General features: G+C 28.8%; 1 long non-coding RNA gene across 2 annotated transcripts; it reads right to left on the bottom strand.

Annotated features, from left to right (window-relative positions):
• Positions 1–713: 713 nt before the first annotated feature.
• LOC149032768 (uncharacterized) lies at positions 714–9,492 on the bottom strand. 2 transcript variants are annotated; one of them, XR_016176359.1, is made up of 3 exons: positions 9,389–9,492; positions 1,026–1,113; positions 714–875 (listed from the first exon to the last, which is right to left on the bottom strand). It is a non-coding gene; the product is annotated as an uncharacterized LOC149032768 (long non-coding RNA). The 2 variants fall into 2 exon arrangements; XR_016176358.1 differs by lacking the exon at positions 9,389–9,492 and adding an exon at positions 1,247–1,477.
• Between the last annotated feature and the right edge of the window lie 9,972 nt (positions 9,493–19,464).

The raw sequence follows: 19,464 nt of genomic DNA, 5'->3' as shown, positions 1-19,464 counted from the left end.
TGAATTTACTTGTCGACTTTTTTATATTTTATTTTAACACGATGCAACACACGAGAACCTCATTGCCTACGCGCTCGATTGCAATGATTTTCTGAAACATAACAAGAAAAAGAACAATTAATACCATTGTTGTAATAAAAATCAATTGAAATTATCATAGAAATGTTTGACAGTAAAATATACTTACTTTTAGTCTTCGTTGATGACTGCAGGATGGGTATCCTACCCTTAGGATGACGATGTATAAAATAAAATGAAATAAAAAGTCTGAAAAGCTGAAACATTCTAAAGATTATATTACAATATTTCCTGTAAATCATTTCTGAAGGCAGGGCACACATTAAAACCATTGAATATTTTTGATAAAATATTCAATGGTAAATAGAAAGAAATAATTTAATAATATATGAGAGTTTACATAATTAAAAGTTAAAGTTATTAAATATTTGTGAAATTGATCAAAGTATGCAACGATTTGCTTGCAATATTACATATCAAGTATGCAATGTTAGTATAAATATTAATTAAAAATCTTTAAAGTTGTCTAAATAAAACAGTAATTATATCAGCAAACTCAATAAAGAGTAACGTAAAAAATAAACCAGATTTTATACTATTCTATGCAATGAAAAGCTTTTTAAATTAATAAAATCAAAAACATAATGTTAGAAATAAAATTATTAAATAATTTAATACGCCTTATTTTCGTTGATGTTGTCTCGTCGAAAGATAGAAGACGAATACGAGGTACGTTACTACATAACCTTGGTAGAGGAGATCTCGGGAGTGTCGAATGCTCGGCTATTATACCTATGTTATCGGCTGTTTACGTTTTGTCGTCGGAAATTCGACGAAGAAAATTCCTCGAGAAATTCCTGGAAATAAAAATACTCATTTATAATAACCTATATGTCGAGTGTATTGTTTTCTTATTCTTCCTCTCTCTCTCTCACTCCTTCTCTCTCACTCTTTCTGTAGTATTTCTATATGCTTATATGCTTATATTTAACAAAAATAATGCTCACCTCGCCATATATGGAGAAGATAAAAAAAGTTGCCACAAGGTTAAAAGATTAGTGAATTCGTGTTATAACTTTTCCCATGTTAAGAAAGCTAAAAGAAAGTAAAATATGAAAACACATATAAAAATTATGCATGTAGTATGCATTTGATATATAACATTCGTTATATATCATTTAATATATAACAGGAAGGTGTACATTAAAATATTAATTGAAACAATTACCTGAAATTAACGGGATAACAAAATCCGCTGCAACACGTATACAGATGATAGATTAAAAAATTCGAAAGATTCGCCATATTGATGTGCATAAAACAGGCGCGTAAGACTGGCGCGAAAATACTGCGTGCGCGAAAATGCTGCGCAGTAGATCTTTTTCCCACCTATAATAAAGAAAAATTTCGAATGATTAAAAATACGATATAGGAGCATAAAATTGTCAAAATATACTCAAAAAATCAAAATTGATCCTTACATCCTTTATATATTATAATGGGAAGGTGTGAACCTTACAAAATATCTTTTAATTACCTGATCTTAACGGGACGATGACACTCCGATGTGTTCTCCACGAATGACGCCATGAAACTGAAGAATTCGTACGAAAGCTTGGCTGTGATTGGCTAATTCATTTTTTTGAATTTTTTGAATATAAAATGACCAACCACAGCTTCCGACACCAACGGAATTTGGCTGTCTTTATGACCACGATAGTCAAACTACATATGATAATTTATTTATTAAATAAATAAAAATCATTTCTATCTTTCTAATAAATGTACACAATACTTATAAATATTCTAAAAATAATGAATAGAATAAAGACAATGTAGACATTAAGAGATCTTTGTCGTTTTGCACAAAAGAACAAAATCGTATAGAAGAGAATTGTCGATAGAAAAATGTCTAATATGAAATGCAGCATATGAAAGAATAAATTCCCGAAATCTGTATCGATAAAGAATCCTCACAATTGAAATACTTTCAGAGATGCATAATTGTTTTAAAAATATTTACAATAACGTTTATATACGATTCACACAAAGATTATTCAACATAAATTTCTATACTTTAAGATATTCTCTTTATTCTTTTCATTATTTTTAAAATAATTATAAGTAACAAGTAACAATTTAATTTGTAATCGAAAAAAGAAACATTTATTTATAACATATCAAAATTATTTTCTATTTAATTTACATTAAATCCTATGAAATGCTTAAACCAATGTATATGCATAGAAATAATCTGAAATGTAATTAGAGTATATTAGAATAATAAAATAATTGTTAATTAAAGAATGAGAGTGCCTATTTTTATTTAAAAACTCATTACATATGATCTATGTACCTTTCTCTTCAAGATTCACCTTTTTACTGAGGCATTATCCTCTATGAAAATGCTTTTATTCAATGTTGGTTATGTTATTTTCCAAATGTTGCTCATGTATATGTAACAAAATAAAACATTCCAAGTAAACAGAGATACACATTAAAACTTTCTAATTATTACACTTTTTTTTACTAGTATTCTACACACTTTTACTTGTAAATATTATAAACATAATGAATAGAATAAAAAGAATGCAGAGTAAAAACATTATCTTATTGCATAAGAGAAAACAATCATGTAGAAGAGAAATATGGTCAAAGAAATTTTTAAAACAATTGACAATCTATCGATTAAAAGGCGAGTTTTTACGTCATCGATACAAATAATAGGGACTTTTCTACTGTTGGCAAGCGATAGATTGTCAATTGTTTTACAAATTTCTTTTACAAGGTTTCATTTCTAAATCATTGTTTTCTCGTGTGTCATGAGATAATGTTCTTATTATGTATTTTTTTTATTTTATTCATTATTTTTATAATGTTTATAAGTAAAACTGTGTAAAATACTAGTTAAAAAAGTTTAAAAATTAGAGTGATAAAATGTGAATCTCTGTTTAATAGGAATGTTATTTGCGTTACATACATGGGCAGCATTTGGAAAATGACAAAAACAAATTTATATTAGTATTTTGATAAATAAAAATGTGTCATAATAGCATAAGAGCTATAAAATAATAATAATAGATGGAGAAAAATGATACATTGTCATAGTTTTAATTAAAAATTATCTTTATTTGGGGAATATCATATTTATTTCCAACATGCATAACATTCAAACAGTCATATAGACAACATTCAATAAAAGTATTTTTATAGAGAATAATGCCTCAGTTAAAAGGTGAATCTTGAAGAGAAAGGTACATAGATCATATGTAATAAGTTATTAGATAACAATATGCACTTATATTAATTATTTAACAATTATTTTATCATACTAATATTCTCTAATTACATTTTAGATTGTTTCTATGCATACACATTGGTTTAAATATTTCATAGGATTTAAGGTACTTTAAATGGTAAATAATTTTGATATGTTATAAATTTGTTTCTTTTTTCGATTACAAATAAAATTAACACTTATTGCTTATTATTATTTTAAAATTAATGAATAGAATAAAGAGAATGTAGGATCTTATAGCATAGAAAATCATGTAGAATGATCTTCGTGTGAATCGTGTATAAACGTTATTGTAAATATTTTAGAAACAATGCACATCTTATGCATTTCTGAAAGTATTTCAATTGTAAGGATTCTTTATCGATACATATTTTGGGAATTTATTCTTTCATATGCTGCATTTTACATTAGACATTTTTATATCAACAATTCTCTTCCATACGATTGTATTCTTTTGTGCAAAACGACGAAGATCTCATAATGTCTACATTGTCTTTATTCTATTCATTATTTTTAGAAAATTTTTAAGTTAAATGTACATTTATTAGAAAAATAGAAATATTTTTTAATTTATTTAATAAATAAATATTCATATGTAATTTGACCAGCGTGGTCATAAAGAAGGTCAGATTCTGTCCGTGTAAGAAGCTGTGAAGACCCTTTTCATGATCAAAAAAATGAATTAGCCAATCACAGCCAAGCTTTCGTCTGAATTCTTCAGTTTATCGATATATTTACAGATATATATCGATAGTTCGATAAATCGATATATATCGAAGTTCGATAAATCGATAGTTCGATAAATCGATATATATCGAAGTTCGATATATATCGATAGTTCAAAAAATCGATATATATCGAAGTTCGATATATCGATAGTTCGAAAAATCGATATATATCGAAGTTCGATATATCGATAGTTTAATAATCGATATATATCGAAGTTCGATATATCGATAGTTCGATATATCGATAGTTCGAAAAATCGATATATATCGAAGTTCGATATATCGATAGTTTAATAATCGATATATATCGAAGTTCGATATATCGATAGTTTAATAATCGATATATATCGAAGTTCGATATATCAATAGTTCGATATATCGATAGTTCAAAAAATCGATATATATCGAAATTCGGTATATCGATAGTTCGAAAAATCGATATATATCGAAGTTCGATATATCGATAGTTTAATAATCGATATGTATCGAAGTTCGATATATCGATAGTTCAAAAAATCGATATATATCGAAATTCGATATATCGATAGCTCGAAAAATCGATATATATCGAAATTCGATATATCGATAGTTCGATATATCGATAGTTCGAAAAATCGATATATATCGAAGCTCGATATATCGATAGTTCAAAAAATCGATATATATCGAAATTCGATATATCGATAGTTCGAAAAATCGATATATATCGAAGTTCGATATATCGATAGTTTAATTATCGATATATATCAAAGTTCGATATATCGATTGTTAGATAAATCGATATACATCGAAGTTCGATATATCGAAGTTCAAAAAATCGATATATATCGAAATTCGATATATCGATAGTTCGAAAAATCGATATATATCGAAGTTCGATATATCGATAGTTTAATTATCGATATATATCAAAGTTCGATATATCGATTGTTAGATAAATCGATATATATCGAAGTTCGATATATCGAAGTTCAAAAAATCGATATATATCGAAATTCGATATATCGATAGTTCGAAAAATCGATATATATCGAAGTTCGATATATCGATTGTAAGATAAATCGATATATATCGATTTTTCGAACTATCGATATATCGAATTTCGATATATATCGATTTTTTGAACTATCGATATATCGAACTTCGATATATATCGATTATTAAACTATCGATATATCGAACTACGATATATATCGATTTTTCAGAACTATCGATATATCGTAGTTCGATATATCGAAGTTCGATATATATCGATTATTAAACTATCGATATATCGAACTTCGATATATATCGATTTTTCGAACTATCGATATATCGAACTTCGATATATATCGATTTTTTGAACTATCGATATATCGAACTTTGATATATATCGATTTATTGAACTATCGATATATCGAACTATCGATATATCGAACTTCGATATATGTCGATTTATCGAACTATCTATATATCGAACTTCGATATATATCGATTTTTCGAACTATCGATATATCGAACTTCGATATATATCGATTTTTTGAACTTTCGATATATCGAACTTCGATATATATCGATTTATCGAACTATCGATATATCGAACTTCGATATATATCGATTATTAAACTATCGATATATCGAACTTCGATATATATCGATTTATCGAACTATCGATATATCGAACTTCGATATATATCGATTATTAAACTATCGATATATCGAATATTGATATATCGAACTTCGATATATATCGATTTATCGAACTTCGATATATATCGATTTATCGAACTTCGATATATATCTGTAAATATATCGATAAACTGAAGAATTCAGACGAAAGCTTGGCTGTGATTGGCTAATTCATTTTTTTGAACATGAAAAGGGTCTTCACAGCTTCTTACACGGACAGAATCTGACCTTCTTTATGACCACGTTGGTCAAATTACATATGAATATTTATTTATTAAATAAATTAAAAAATATTTCTATTTTTCTAATAAATGTACATTTAACTTAAAAATTTTCTAAAAATAATGAATAGAATAAAGACAATGTAGACATTATGAGATCTTCGTCGTTTTGCACAAAAGAATACAATCGTATGGAAGAGAATTGTTGATATAAAAATGTCTAATGTAAAATGCAGCATATGAAAGAATAAATTCCCAAAATATGTATCGATAAAGAATCCTTACAATTGAAATACTTTCAGAAATGCATAAGATGTGCATTGTTTCTAAAATATTTACAATAACGTTTATACACGATTCACACGAAGATCATTCTACATGATTTTCTATGCTATAAGATCCTACATTCTCTTTATTCTATTCATTAATTTTAAAATAATAATAAGCAATAAGTGTTAATTTTATTTGTAATCGAAAAAAGAAACAAATTTATAACATATCAAAATTATTTACCATTTAAAGTACCTTAAATCCTATGAAATATTTAAACCAATGTGTATGCATAGAAACAATCTAAAATGTAATTAGAGAATATTAGTATGATAAAATAATTGTTAAATAATTAATATAAGTGCATATTGTTATCTAATAACTTATTACATATGATCTATGTACCTTTCTCTTCAAGATTCACCTTTTAACTGAGGCATTATTCTCTATAAAAATACTTTTATTGAATGTTGTCTATATGACTGTTTGAATGTTATGCATGTTGGAAATAAATATGATATTCCCCAAATAAAGATAATTTTTAATTAAAACTATGACAATGTATCATTTTTCTCCATCTATTATTATTATTTTATAGCTCTTATGCTATTATGACACATTTTTATTTATCAAAATACTAATATAAATTTGTTTTTGTCATTTTCCAAATGCTGCCCATGTATGTAACGCAAATAACATTCCTATTAAACAGAGATTCACATTATATCACTCTAATTTTTAAACTTTTTTTACTAGTATTTTACACAGTTTTACTTGTAAACATTATAAAAATAATGAATAAAATAAAAAAAATACATAATAAGAACATTATCTCATGACACACGAGAAAACAATGATTTAGAAATGAAACCTTGTAAAAGAAATTTGTAAAACAATTGACAATCTATCGCTTGCCAACAGTATAAAAGTCCCTATTATCAATATTGATAACGTAAAAACGCGCCTTTATGATGAGGATTTATTTTTATAAGGATGGCAAGCGAAATATTGTCAATTGTTTTACTAAATTCTTTGACAAAGTTTCTTTTCTACATGATTATTTTCTCGTATGCAATGAGATAATGTTCTTATTATGTATTCTTTTTTTGTTTTATTCATTATTTTTGTAATGTTTACAATTAAAGTTTGTAAAGTATTGTGTAGAGTGACAAGAGTGTAAAAATAAGAGAATTATATTCTGAAATTCTGTTTATTTCGAATTTTATTTGCGTTGCATACATGGGCAAAGTTGGAAAATAACCTAAACAACATTAAAATAAAAGTATTTTTATAGAGGATAATGCCTCAGTTAAAAGGTGAATCTTGAAGAGAAAGGTACATAGATCATATGTAATAAGTTATTAGATAACAATATGCACTTATATTAATTATTTAACAATTATTTTATCATTCTAATATTCTCTAATTACATTTCAGATTGTTTCTATGCATATACATTGGTTTAAATATTTCATAGGATTTAAGGTACATTAAATAGAAAATAATTTTGATATGTTATAAAAGTATGTTTCTATTTTGGATTACAAATAAAATTAACACTTAATGCTTATAATTATTCTAAAAATAATAAATAGAATGAAGAGAATGTAGGATCTTATAGCATAGAAAATCATGTAGAATGATCTTCGTGTGAATCGTGTATAAACGTTAGTGTTAATATTTTTAAAACAATTATGCATCTCTGAAAGTATTTCAATTGTGAGGATTCTTTATCGATACATATTTTGGGAATTTATTCTTTCATATGCTGCATTTTATATTAGACATTTTTATATCAACAATTCTCTTCCATACGATTGTATTCTTTTGTGCAAAACGACAAAGATCTCTTAATGTCTACATTGTCTTTATTCAATTCATTATTTTTAGAATATTTATAAGTTTTGTATACATTTATTAGAAAAATAGAAATGATTTTTAATTTATTTAATAAATAAATTATCATATGCAGTTTGACCAGCGTTGTCATGGAGAAGGTCAGATTCCGCTCATGTAGGAAGCTGTGATTGGTCATTTTATATTCAAAAAATTCAAAAAAATGAATTAGCCAATCACAGCCAATCTGCCGTCCATTTTCTTCAGTTTCTTGGCGTCGTTCGTGGAGATCAGATGGGAATGTCATCTTCCTGTTAATATCAGGTAATTAAAAGATGTTTTGTAAGGTTCACACCTTTCTATTATAATATATAAAAGATATAAAAGGATCAATTTTGATTTTTTAAGTGTATTTTGACAATTTTTATGCTCCTATATCGTATTTTTAATCATTCGAAATTTTTCTTTATTATAGGTGGAGAAAAGATCTACTGCGCAGTATTTTCGCGCATGCAGTATTTTCGCGCCAGTCTTACGCGCCTGTTTTATGCACATCAATATGGCGAATCTTTCGAATCTTTTGATCTGTCATCTATATACTTGTTGCAGCGGATTTTGTCATCCCGTTAATATCAGGTAATTGTTTCAATTATTTATCTAACATTATTTTAACGTAATTTTTTTTTTGAATTTTTTGAATATAACGTTTCAATTAACTATCTATTTTTTGAGATTGAGAGCGCACTGCAATCAAAGGGAAAACAAACAAAAAAGAGATAAAAAACCTAATTCTTAAGGGGGGGGCAAACCATAAGAGTACCATCCGAAAAATCCTTAAAATTGTTATTGAGAATATATACAAAAGTTTGAATATCCCAAAAAAAAAAAAAATGATAAACGAAGAGTGCAACCTGAATAGAATTTCAATCCAATCATCGATGTTACTTAAAAGTAACACCCCCTAAAATAATTTCAATATATGAACATACGGGAATTACAAGTTATGAATATTCTATATTTAATAATTTTTAATCTACCTAAAATATGGTATAATAAAAATAAATATATATAATATTAAATGGTACCTGTAGAAAAAAAATGATATTAGATGGTACCTGTAAAAAAAAAAGAAGATAATTACATTCTTCATAATTTATCCTGTAAATAAAAAAATTTCAAAGAATAAAACAAAAATTGGAGATAAGATTTTTAAGCTGAAACATGTCAATGATTTTGGACTGATCCATGGTACCCATGTAAAAATAAGAAAGTGTAGGCAGAAAAATGATTTTTTCACGAGTGCTTTACAATACAAAAGTAATAAATAAATTAAAATACAACCCATTTACCATAACTCAGTCCTTTTCTGGTCCATTTCAATTTCCTCTTGAATCAAATTTTGCGACATAATTCATCCTGCTAACAAAACGTTAAAATAACAGGAAAATGAAAGAAATTAATTATTAATATAATATTAACCTCTTAAGGAACAATTTTTTTTTTAAACTGGCCAAAAGAAAATCATTTTTGGCTCAACGTAATACAAAGTCGCTCGAGTTAACTCGAGCTTTCTACTAAGGGGTTAATGGTAAGCGGTCTTTAGCTAGATTTTACTTGCAATGAAATGTATAGCATATCAAAATATGATAAACATTACATGGAAAGTAATATCCATTGCCCAGGTCTAACCTCGAGGAGGTAACCGCTTCTGAAGACCCAAGAGGGATGTGCATCCTAAAGATGCTCACATCCGAATATAATTCAAAGGAATGAACCTAACTCTTAGGCCCCACCATAAGAGTACCATCCGAAAAATCCTTAAAATTATTATCGAAAATACCAGAGAAAAATTTCAATACTAAAAAATATAAAATGAGATGAACAAGGAGTGTAATCTGAAAAGAAATTCAATAGAATCATCGATGATACTTAAAGCTAAAACACCCTAGAATAACTTCAACTTATAGAAATACAATCTATATACATTCACATACAAAATTTTCAATCAACATAAAATAAAGTATAATAATTAAAAAGAGTATACAATTAGGAGTTGTTCCAAGGAACCTATAAATAAAGAAAATACATTAAAAATAATGATCACACATGTGCGATGCTACAAAGAGAATTATATAAAGATACAAATTTTCATTTTATTTATACAAATAATTATTTTATACTATCCTACATTACCAAGTCCACTTCTTGTTCCTTTATGGTCTTCCTCTGGTCCACCTGTGGTCGTTTCCTTACCATAGTCCAATCTGCAACAGAAAACAATGGGATAAAAAAGAGTTAAACAATAAAAGGGATAGGAAAAAAGGGGGATGGGTATAACTTTTAAAACGGAACTTTTCACGATTTTTTTTTTTAAGTGGTTTCCCCCCGATTGGACTAGTCCACTGACTCTAAATTTAGGAGAAACCTACACTAAATGTTCAGTCCAACACCATATACTAACAGCGAACTTACGGAAAAGAATCCTTGGGTCCGTCTAACAATTAGCGGAAGATGTTTTCCCTTACAATGAAGCTTCAGTTTCTCATGCTAAATGCATATCTATCTATGCATATCAAAAAGCCAAAAAAGAAAAAAAAAGAAAAAAAAAGACGGTAGCTCCAGTTTAAAAGTCAAATGAACATGATTCTATCCTTGGGAGTAAGATAGAATCATGGCTCGCGTGGGCAGGGTCGCATCCCTGAAGTAAATTCTTTATTTGTAAATGGTACCACCCTTTACGAACAAAAAATTTACCCGCTACCCAATAAACCGCTTCTGAAACAGAAATTTTAAATCAATATTAATACAATATTATTTGCAATGTAAGTTATTAGAGTATTTCATATTACCTACGGGTCCAGGAATGCAATCAAGTTGAAGACAGTCATCTAATAAATTGAAAAAATAAATTCATATTAAAATTATTTTCTATTTAAAGTACGTTAATAGGTATGTAACGTTGAAACCAAGGTATATGCGTTGAAACAATCTATTGTTCTCATATAGTCTCTTAGGCCCCACCATAAGAGTACCATCCGAAAAATCCTTAAAATTATTATGGAGAATACAAAAAAAAGTATGAATACCCAAAAAAAGACAAAATAATAAATGAGGAGTACAACCTAAATAAAATTTAAATAACATCGTTTATTCTATTGAAAAGTAAAACACCCTAGAATAATTTCAATATATGCACATATGGAAATTACAAGTTATGGATATTCTATATTTAATAATTTTTAATCTACCTAAAGTATAGTATAATATTAGATGGTACCTGTAAAAATATAATACTTCATTTACCTGTAAAAATAATTATTTTATCCTACCAAATAGTTTACCATAACTCAGTCCTCTTTTGGTCCTTTGTCATCTTCTCTTGAAAAGAATTTTGACATCGTCTCCATAGTTCATCCTGCTAATAAAATATTTAAAATAGGATGGTTGGGGGAAGGAAGGATTTTAGGTAAGGACATGATTTCTTCCAATTATTGGAGGTAGGAGAAAATCATGGCTCGCGTAGGGCAGGATCGCATCCCTGAAGTAGACCTTTCTTTGTGAAGAAACCAAAGAAAGATCTACCCGCTACCCACTGAAAAAAAAAAAAAACCCAAAACGAACCTGAAAAAGAAAAAGAAAAGATTATTTTGGAGGTCTGAAAAGATGCAATGAATGCATCAAAGGGCAAGTTCCCGATGAAACATCCGATGCACTTACAAGTGCATTAGAATTAATCATATTCTGAAACAAAATAAAATGATAATTAAGTTTCTAATACCTAGAAAAAAAGATATATTAAAAAATACTATAAAATAATTAGTTTCTATGAATAAAATGAAGAATGAAGAAAGGTGTGGGGTAATTGGAAATGAAAAAATGATATGATATTAAAATGAGGAGGAATTCTGAATGGGATTGTACTCTATAAAATCAAATTTATCAAATACTCGATTTATTTTTGGCAATCAAAATCTCTGGTAGTTGATAGTGGTAATTCCAACGATGTTCACCTATAACATAAAGAAAACTATATTAATTACTTCCATTCTTAAAAAATCACTATAAATTATTGACGAGCAAAATAATAAAACAATCAAAATATCAAATGACCAACGAGCTATTCGCAGAAATTCAACCATGCTGTTGAATTTGCAAATAACTCATTGAGTCCATAGTTGCCCTCTTGAGCCACAATTAAGTGGGGGCCTCTTCGGCAATTAGCCTCTTCTTTCTTGATGCCTACTGTCGGACATTCCCTACGTGCGAGCATGAAAAGAATCATTGACCAAAAACGTCAATCGTTCCTAAAAAGTATTCTCATAATTTGGCATGTTACAACGATCAATGATATAGAATCAGAATCGTCCCTGATTCTAAATTATAAAATGAAAAAACAAACCCGACCTAACCAACCCTAACACAACCCTGAAAATAAAAATATGATTAGTAAAACATCCTGAGCTTTTTTTACATAGAAAATAATGATTACCTTTTGATCGAGAGATATCTCTTCGTCGAAAGGAATATTATTAACCATGTAAATTATCGATTCTATTCTAATACCATATCGTTGTAACATGCTAGATTATTGTCCTAGAATTTAGAAACGACTTCAAGACATTTTCACCCAATTACTCTCAACTGCTTATAACACTAATATAAATGAAATACATTTCATATTACAATACCTATGAAATAATTTCATTTATTTTTCTATCATACATACCATTTTGCAAAATAATTCCGATGTTCGTTGTATAACTCTGTTAAATAATTATTACAAAATAAATTCGCGTTTACCGTTAGCTATCCTAGCTCGTGGACAATCAATGAACTTAGAGTTCATCGACTGTGCACATGTTACACGAGCACATTTAATCGAATGTCCGAGCAGTTAATTGAGCTAATCCATGACACTTCGCACTATTACTATCTTACAATAAAAACGAATTGAAATAAAAATAATACTAATAATGCAATGCATTTCTTTGCAATATTTTTATTTAATTTAAATTGATTTATATCAAACATTTCAAAGACTAAATCGCGATAGTGCGAAGTGTTAAACCTGTTATACTTAAAACTAAGTATCAAATTCATCAAAGATTTTGCGAATTTAATTTCGATTATATCTCGTTCGAGATAGAATCGAAGTAAAAATGAATCTTTCAAATGGTTGCAAATATCTTTGAATCATGATACATATGAAAAATGATAGAATTGTCACAAAATAAATTTACGAGTTAAGCATGATAGAATAAAAAGATAACATTTTGTGACAATGCTATATAAAAAAACCCGGAGATGGGACTTGCACTTGAAAAGTGCAAGTGTACCCATGTGCCTTTCCGGGGTCCTATCTACTTAAAATTAAAGTTTCACATTCACTCAGTAAAAAACACATGCATACCCACCCATTCACTCCACGGTTCTCACACACTCCACCAGGGTGCAAAAGCCTACACTAGAGAGCATGCCCCGGGGCACCTCCGTCACCCTAGTTCAACCGCGTTTTCTAAACTTATATTCTAAAAGGTTACGTACCAGTTGCTGTAATCGTCTGCCAAGGCTAGTGATTATTGCAAATAAAACTACTGCAAAAATACAAGTATACACTAGTATATATATATGCATACTAGTTATATACGTGTATGTTTCCACAAATAAATGTGGGTGACTCTACTATGCAAAACGATTATTAAAAAAAAAAAACAAATTCGTATCTTACGCGTGACTCTACAAGTTATTTTTATTTTAATAACTTTTTCAAAAATACGCGGTATTACACGTCTCGCGAACGATGTACAATGCACCACCTACCACGCACACACAGGTGCAATGTACACCGTGCAATCACTAGCACAATGACAGCCGCCAAAGGAAAACTTAAAAACTAATAACCCATGCAAACTTTTTCTCACCCATACGTGTAACACCTGGGTAACACGCATACATGAGAACGAAGAATGCATAGGGGGGAGAAAAGGGGTATTAGTATATTAGTTGCTGAAAATCCTAATCTAAAAAGTTCATTAATACATTTAAATATTCTCAAATAAATCTAAGCGGACTATGACTCTACAAGTCTTTAAGACTTTCAAAAAAAAAAAAGATATTAGATATTAAAAATTGAAAATAATTCAAAAACCTCGGACGACTCCTTTGATTAAGTTGGCTGTTCTAATTAAAGAACTGGGCTTTTTTAGCCACCACTTAATTGCCAGAGTCTATCCGTTCGCGAAAGAGGTTTGTCTTCTTGCTCATTTATTTATAATATCGAAATTAATCGCGATTAAATAAACTAAGTACGAAGCAATGCATGTAAGACATTTATTACATGCTTTATTGATACGAAATCGAGTAAATTAATACTCGATTTCACCACTACTAAAACGCGAATCAAATACGTAATAAAAAATAAAAGTGCATTAATTAATTTGCACTGTTAATTAAGTGAATTTAACCGAAGAGCAAGAAGACCTATCCTAAGCTAATAAAACATACATACAATAAAATATACAGTTTCATGAGCCATTCCAAAAAAGGAATAATCCTTTTTTGGAATAAACTCATGTGCTCGTCAATAATTTTTCTTGTAAAAATTACAACCAGTAGCTCGTGCCGATTGGGACCTTTCATCCTCGGCATGATTGAGCACCGGAGGGACTTTAAATAAAAACTCGCGGTTTAAGAAGTTCTGCGATGGCTCCAAAACACTCCTACTTCGTAGAAAATGGTCCCAGCTGCATCCCTCGTCCACCAGGTCCATCGGATAATTCCTTGATGCACTTTTCCTTGCACTCACTCACTCACTCGCGTGACTCTAATAACGCGATAAACGAATATAAGAAACTATAGATGAGTTTCTTATCGCGAAACCGAAATTTGTCTGATACGACGAACAACACTGACTCTACATACGCGTATTATTTGAATTTAATTTACGCCCGCCCGGTCACTGACTCTACTTCGCGATCAAAATTGTACTTTTTAATTAATCGAACAAACACTGACTCTACTTTTAAAAAAACTGCATTGCACGCAGTCAAATGCAAACACAAGAAAATTTCACTCCCGGTCACTTCACTGACTCTACTTTCGCGAACAGTCTCTACGACTGTTATAAATATAAAAAAAACAACTTTATACGAACAAATACACTATTGTAATTAACTGCATTGCTCGCAGTTATAGATGATTCTAAATCCGTGATATAAAAATAATATAATATAAAAGAACAAACAATGACTCTATTTCGCGATAAAAATTTGATATTAATTATTCGAACAAACACTGACTCTACTTTTACAACTGTATACCGGACAGTTGAAACATCAAACACTAACACGTCTTACCTGTGAACAGAAAAAGTAAAACAAAACGATTAGAATCATTGTTATTATTTCAAAAATCATATAAAGTTATTAATGAAATGTTTAATAGAAAAGTTAACTTACCTTTTCATCTTTTTAGATGATGCCCGACAGGTATCCCACCTTTAAAGATGACGATGCTGTAGACGGTTCAAACGACGGAGAAACTTTACGTGTTTCTTATCGCGAACACGGCACTGAATCTATTTCACGATTCAATTTTACTTGAATTATTCGAACAAACACTGACTCTAATTTTTATTAACTGCATTGCACGCAGTCAAAAAATTCAAACACTCACACTGCTTATCCTTCTGAAATAAGAAAAAAGTACAAAACGATTAGAATCATTGTTATCATTTCAAAATTATAAGTAATTAATAAATTAAATGTTTAATATCAAAATTAATTTACCTTGTATCTTCAGTGATGAATGCCCGATGGGTCTCCTACCCTTGGGATGACGATGCGCGCGCGTTTAAATCAAATAAAAGAAACTTTCGAAGTTTCTTTTCCCGAACAAAACCGAAATTTTTATATACGGCGAACAAACACTGACTCTAATTCGCGATTTTGTTGAACGATGCAAACAAACGATCCCTTCATTGCCAACACGCACGTTTGCAATGGTAATCTGAAACAGAAAAATGAAAAAGAACTATTAATATCATCGTCATAATATAAAAGACACATTAAAATGATCATCAAAATGTTTGATAGAAAATTTATACTTACTTGTAGTCTTCAGTGATGAATGCCCGATGGGTCTCCTACCCTTAAGATGACGTTGACCAGTAGACGGTAACGAAAATAAAAAACTATAATAAAGTTTTTTATTACAAACGCGAACGCGAACACGAACACGACCGAGACGTGTTTAAACCGACCGCACTACACGTCAAAAAAATCGACTGAAAGAATTTACATGATTAAATTTACAACAAAATAAATCGAGTATTATTATGTAAAATATAATATGAAGGGAATATTTAAGGGAAAGTAATGAGAGGAATGTGAATATGATATTAATTAGGAAAATGAAAGAAACCAATTATTATTATAATATTAATGATAAGCGGTCTTTAGCTAGATTTCACTTGCCATGGAATGTGTATCATATAAAAATATGATAAACATTACATGGAAAGTAATATCCATTGCCCGGGTCTAACCACGAGGAGGTAACCGCTTCTGAAGACCCAAGAGGGATGTGCATCCTAAAGATGCCACCATCCGAATATAATTCAAAGGAATGAACCTAACTCTTAGGCCCCACCATAAGAGTACCATCCGAAAAATCGTTAAAATTATTATCGAAAATACCAGAGACAAATTTCAATACTAAAAAATACAAAATGAGATAAACAAGGAGTGTAATCTGAAAAGAAATTCAATAGAATCATCGATGATACTTAAAACTAACACACCCTAGAAAAACTTCAACTTATAGAAATACAATCTATATAGATTTATATACATAATTTTCAATCTACATAAAGTAAGGTATAATAATTAAAAAGAGTATACAATTATAAGTTGTACCATGGAATCTATAAATAAAGAAAATACATTAAAAATAATTATCAAACACGTTCGATGCTAAAAGGAGAATTATATAACGATACAAATTTTCATTTTATTTATACAAATAATTATTTTATACTATCTTACATTACCAAGTCCACTTCTTGTTCCTTTATGGTCCTCCTCTGGTCCACCTTTGGTCGTTTCCTTACCATAGTCCAATCTGCAACAGAAAACAAAGGGATAAAAAAGAGTTAAAAAATAAAAGGGATAGGAAAAAAGGGAGGATGGGTATAACTTTTAAAGCGGAACTTTTCACGATTTTTTTTTAAGTGGTTTCCCCCCGATTGGACTAGTCCACTGACTCTAAATCTAGGAGAAACCTACACTAAATGTTCAGTCCAACACCGTATACTATTGCGAACTTACGGAAAAGAATCCTTGGGTCCGTCTAACAATTAGCGGAAGATGTTTTCCCTTACAATGAAGCTTCAGTTTCCCATACTAAATGCATATCTATCTATGCATATCAAAAAGCAAAAAAAGAAAAAAAGACGGTAGTTCCAGCTTAAAAGTTAAATGAACATGATTCTATCCTTGGGAGTAAGAAGTAGAATCATGGCTCGCGTGGGCAGGGTCGCATACCTGAAGTAAATTCTTTATTTGTAAATGGTACCACCCTTTACGAACAAAAAATTTACCCGCTACCCATTAAACCACTTCTGAAACAGAAATTTTTAATGAATATTAATACAATTTTATTTGTCATGTAAGTAATTGGAGTATATTATATTACCTTCCGATCTAGGAACGCAATCAAGTTGAAGACAGTTATCTGATAAAATAAAAAAATAAATTCATATTAAAATTATTTTCTATTCAAAGTATGTTAATAGGTATGTAACGATTACATTAATGTATATGCGTTGAAACAATCTGAAAAATAATTAAAGTATATTAAAGTAATGAAATAATTATTAATTAATTGATAGAAGTATCGATTATTATTTAAAAGTACGGAATATATTTTCGGAGTACCTTCCTCTTGGAAATGCACTAATAGACTGAGCTGTTGTTCTCTAAAACAAAACATTGATTAGAAAGTTGTTTATATGACTTCATATATGTTGATCATGTGTGCAACGGTAATTATAATTCTAATAAAGAAAATTCAATATTATAACGTACAGATTTTATTATATTATTTATTCTAAAGTAAGTATTTTATTGTTCATGAGCAGTGATGACTTCAAGTGTTAAATTATTCTGTAATATAAGGAGGGTGTATTAGAATATTAAAATAATTGTTAATTAATTGATACAAATATCGATTATTATTTAAAAGTACGGAATATATTTTCGGAGTACCTTCCTCTTCGAAATGCACTAATAGACTGAGCTGTTGTTCTCTAAAACAAAACATTGATTAGAAAGTTGTTTATATGACTTCATATATGTTGATCATGTGTGCAACGGTAATTATAATTCTAATAAAGAAAATTCAGTATTATAACGTACAGATTTTATTATTTTATTTATTCTAAAGTAAGTATTTTATTGTTCATGCGCAGTGATGACTTCGAGTGCTAAATAATGCTGTAATATAAGTAGAGTGTATTAGAGTATTAAAATAATTGTTAATTAATTGATAGAAGTATCGATTATTGTTTAAAAGTACGAGATATATTTTCGGAGTACCTTCCTCTTCGAAATGCACTAATAGACTGAGCTGTTGTTCTCTAAAACAAAACATTGATTAGAAAGTTGTTTATATGACTTCATATATGTTGATCATGTGTGCAACGGTAATTATAATTCTAATAAAGAAAATTCAGTATTATAACGTACAGATTTTATTATTTTATTTATTCTAAAGTAAGTATTTTATTGTTCATGCGCAGTGATGACTTCGAGTGCTAAATAATGCTGTAATATAAGTAGAGTGTATTAGAGTATTAAAATAATTGTTAATTAATTGATAGAAGTATCGATTATTGTTTAAAAGTACGAGATATATTTTCGGAGTACCTTCCTCTTCGAAATTCACTTATAGACTGACCCAATGTTCTCTAAAACAAAACTTTGATTAGAAAGTTGTTTATGATTTTTCTTATGTTGATTATTTCTGCAACGGTAATTAAAATTCTAATAAAGAAAATTCAATATTATAACGTTTGAATTTTAACATCCTTTTCATTCTAACGTAATTATTTTATTGTTCATGCGCAGTGATCATTCTGAAACTAAAAATTATTTGTAATATAAGTAGAGCGTATAAGAATATTAAAATAATTGTTAAATAATCGATAGAAGTATCGATTATTATTTAAAAGTATGGAATATATTTTCGAAGTACCTTCCTCTTCGAAATTCACTTATAGACTGAGCCGTTGTTCTCTATAACAAAACATTAATTAGAAAGTTTTTTATATGACTATTTTTTTATGTTGAGCATGTGGGCAACGGTAATAATAATTCTAATAAAGAAAATTCAATATTATAACGTTCAAATTTTATTATTTTATTCA

This window comes from Polistes dominula, unplaced genomic scaffold, assembly GCF_049000335.1.
Source record: "Polistes dominula isolate Pdom_NZ unplaced genomic scaffold, Pdom_raw_medaka contig_84, whole genome shotgun sequence".
Taxonomy (NCBI): domain Eukaryota; kingdom Metazoa; phylum Arthropoda; class Insecta; order Hymenoptera; family Vespidae; genus Polistes; species Polistes dominula.
The sequence above is the reverse complement of the archived record's forward strand: the minus strand, read 5'-3'. Positions and strand labels throughout refer to the sequence as shown.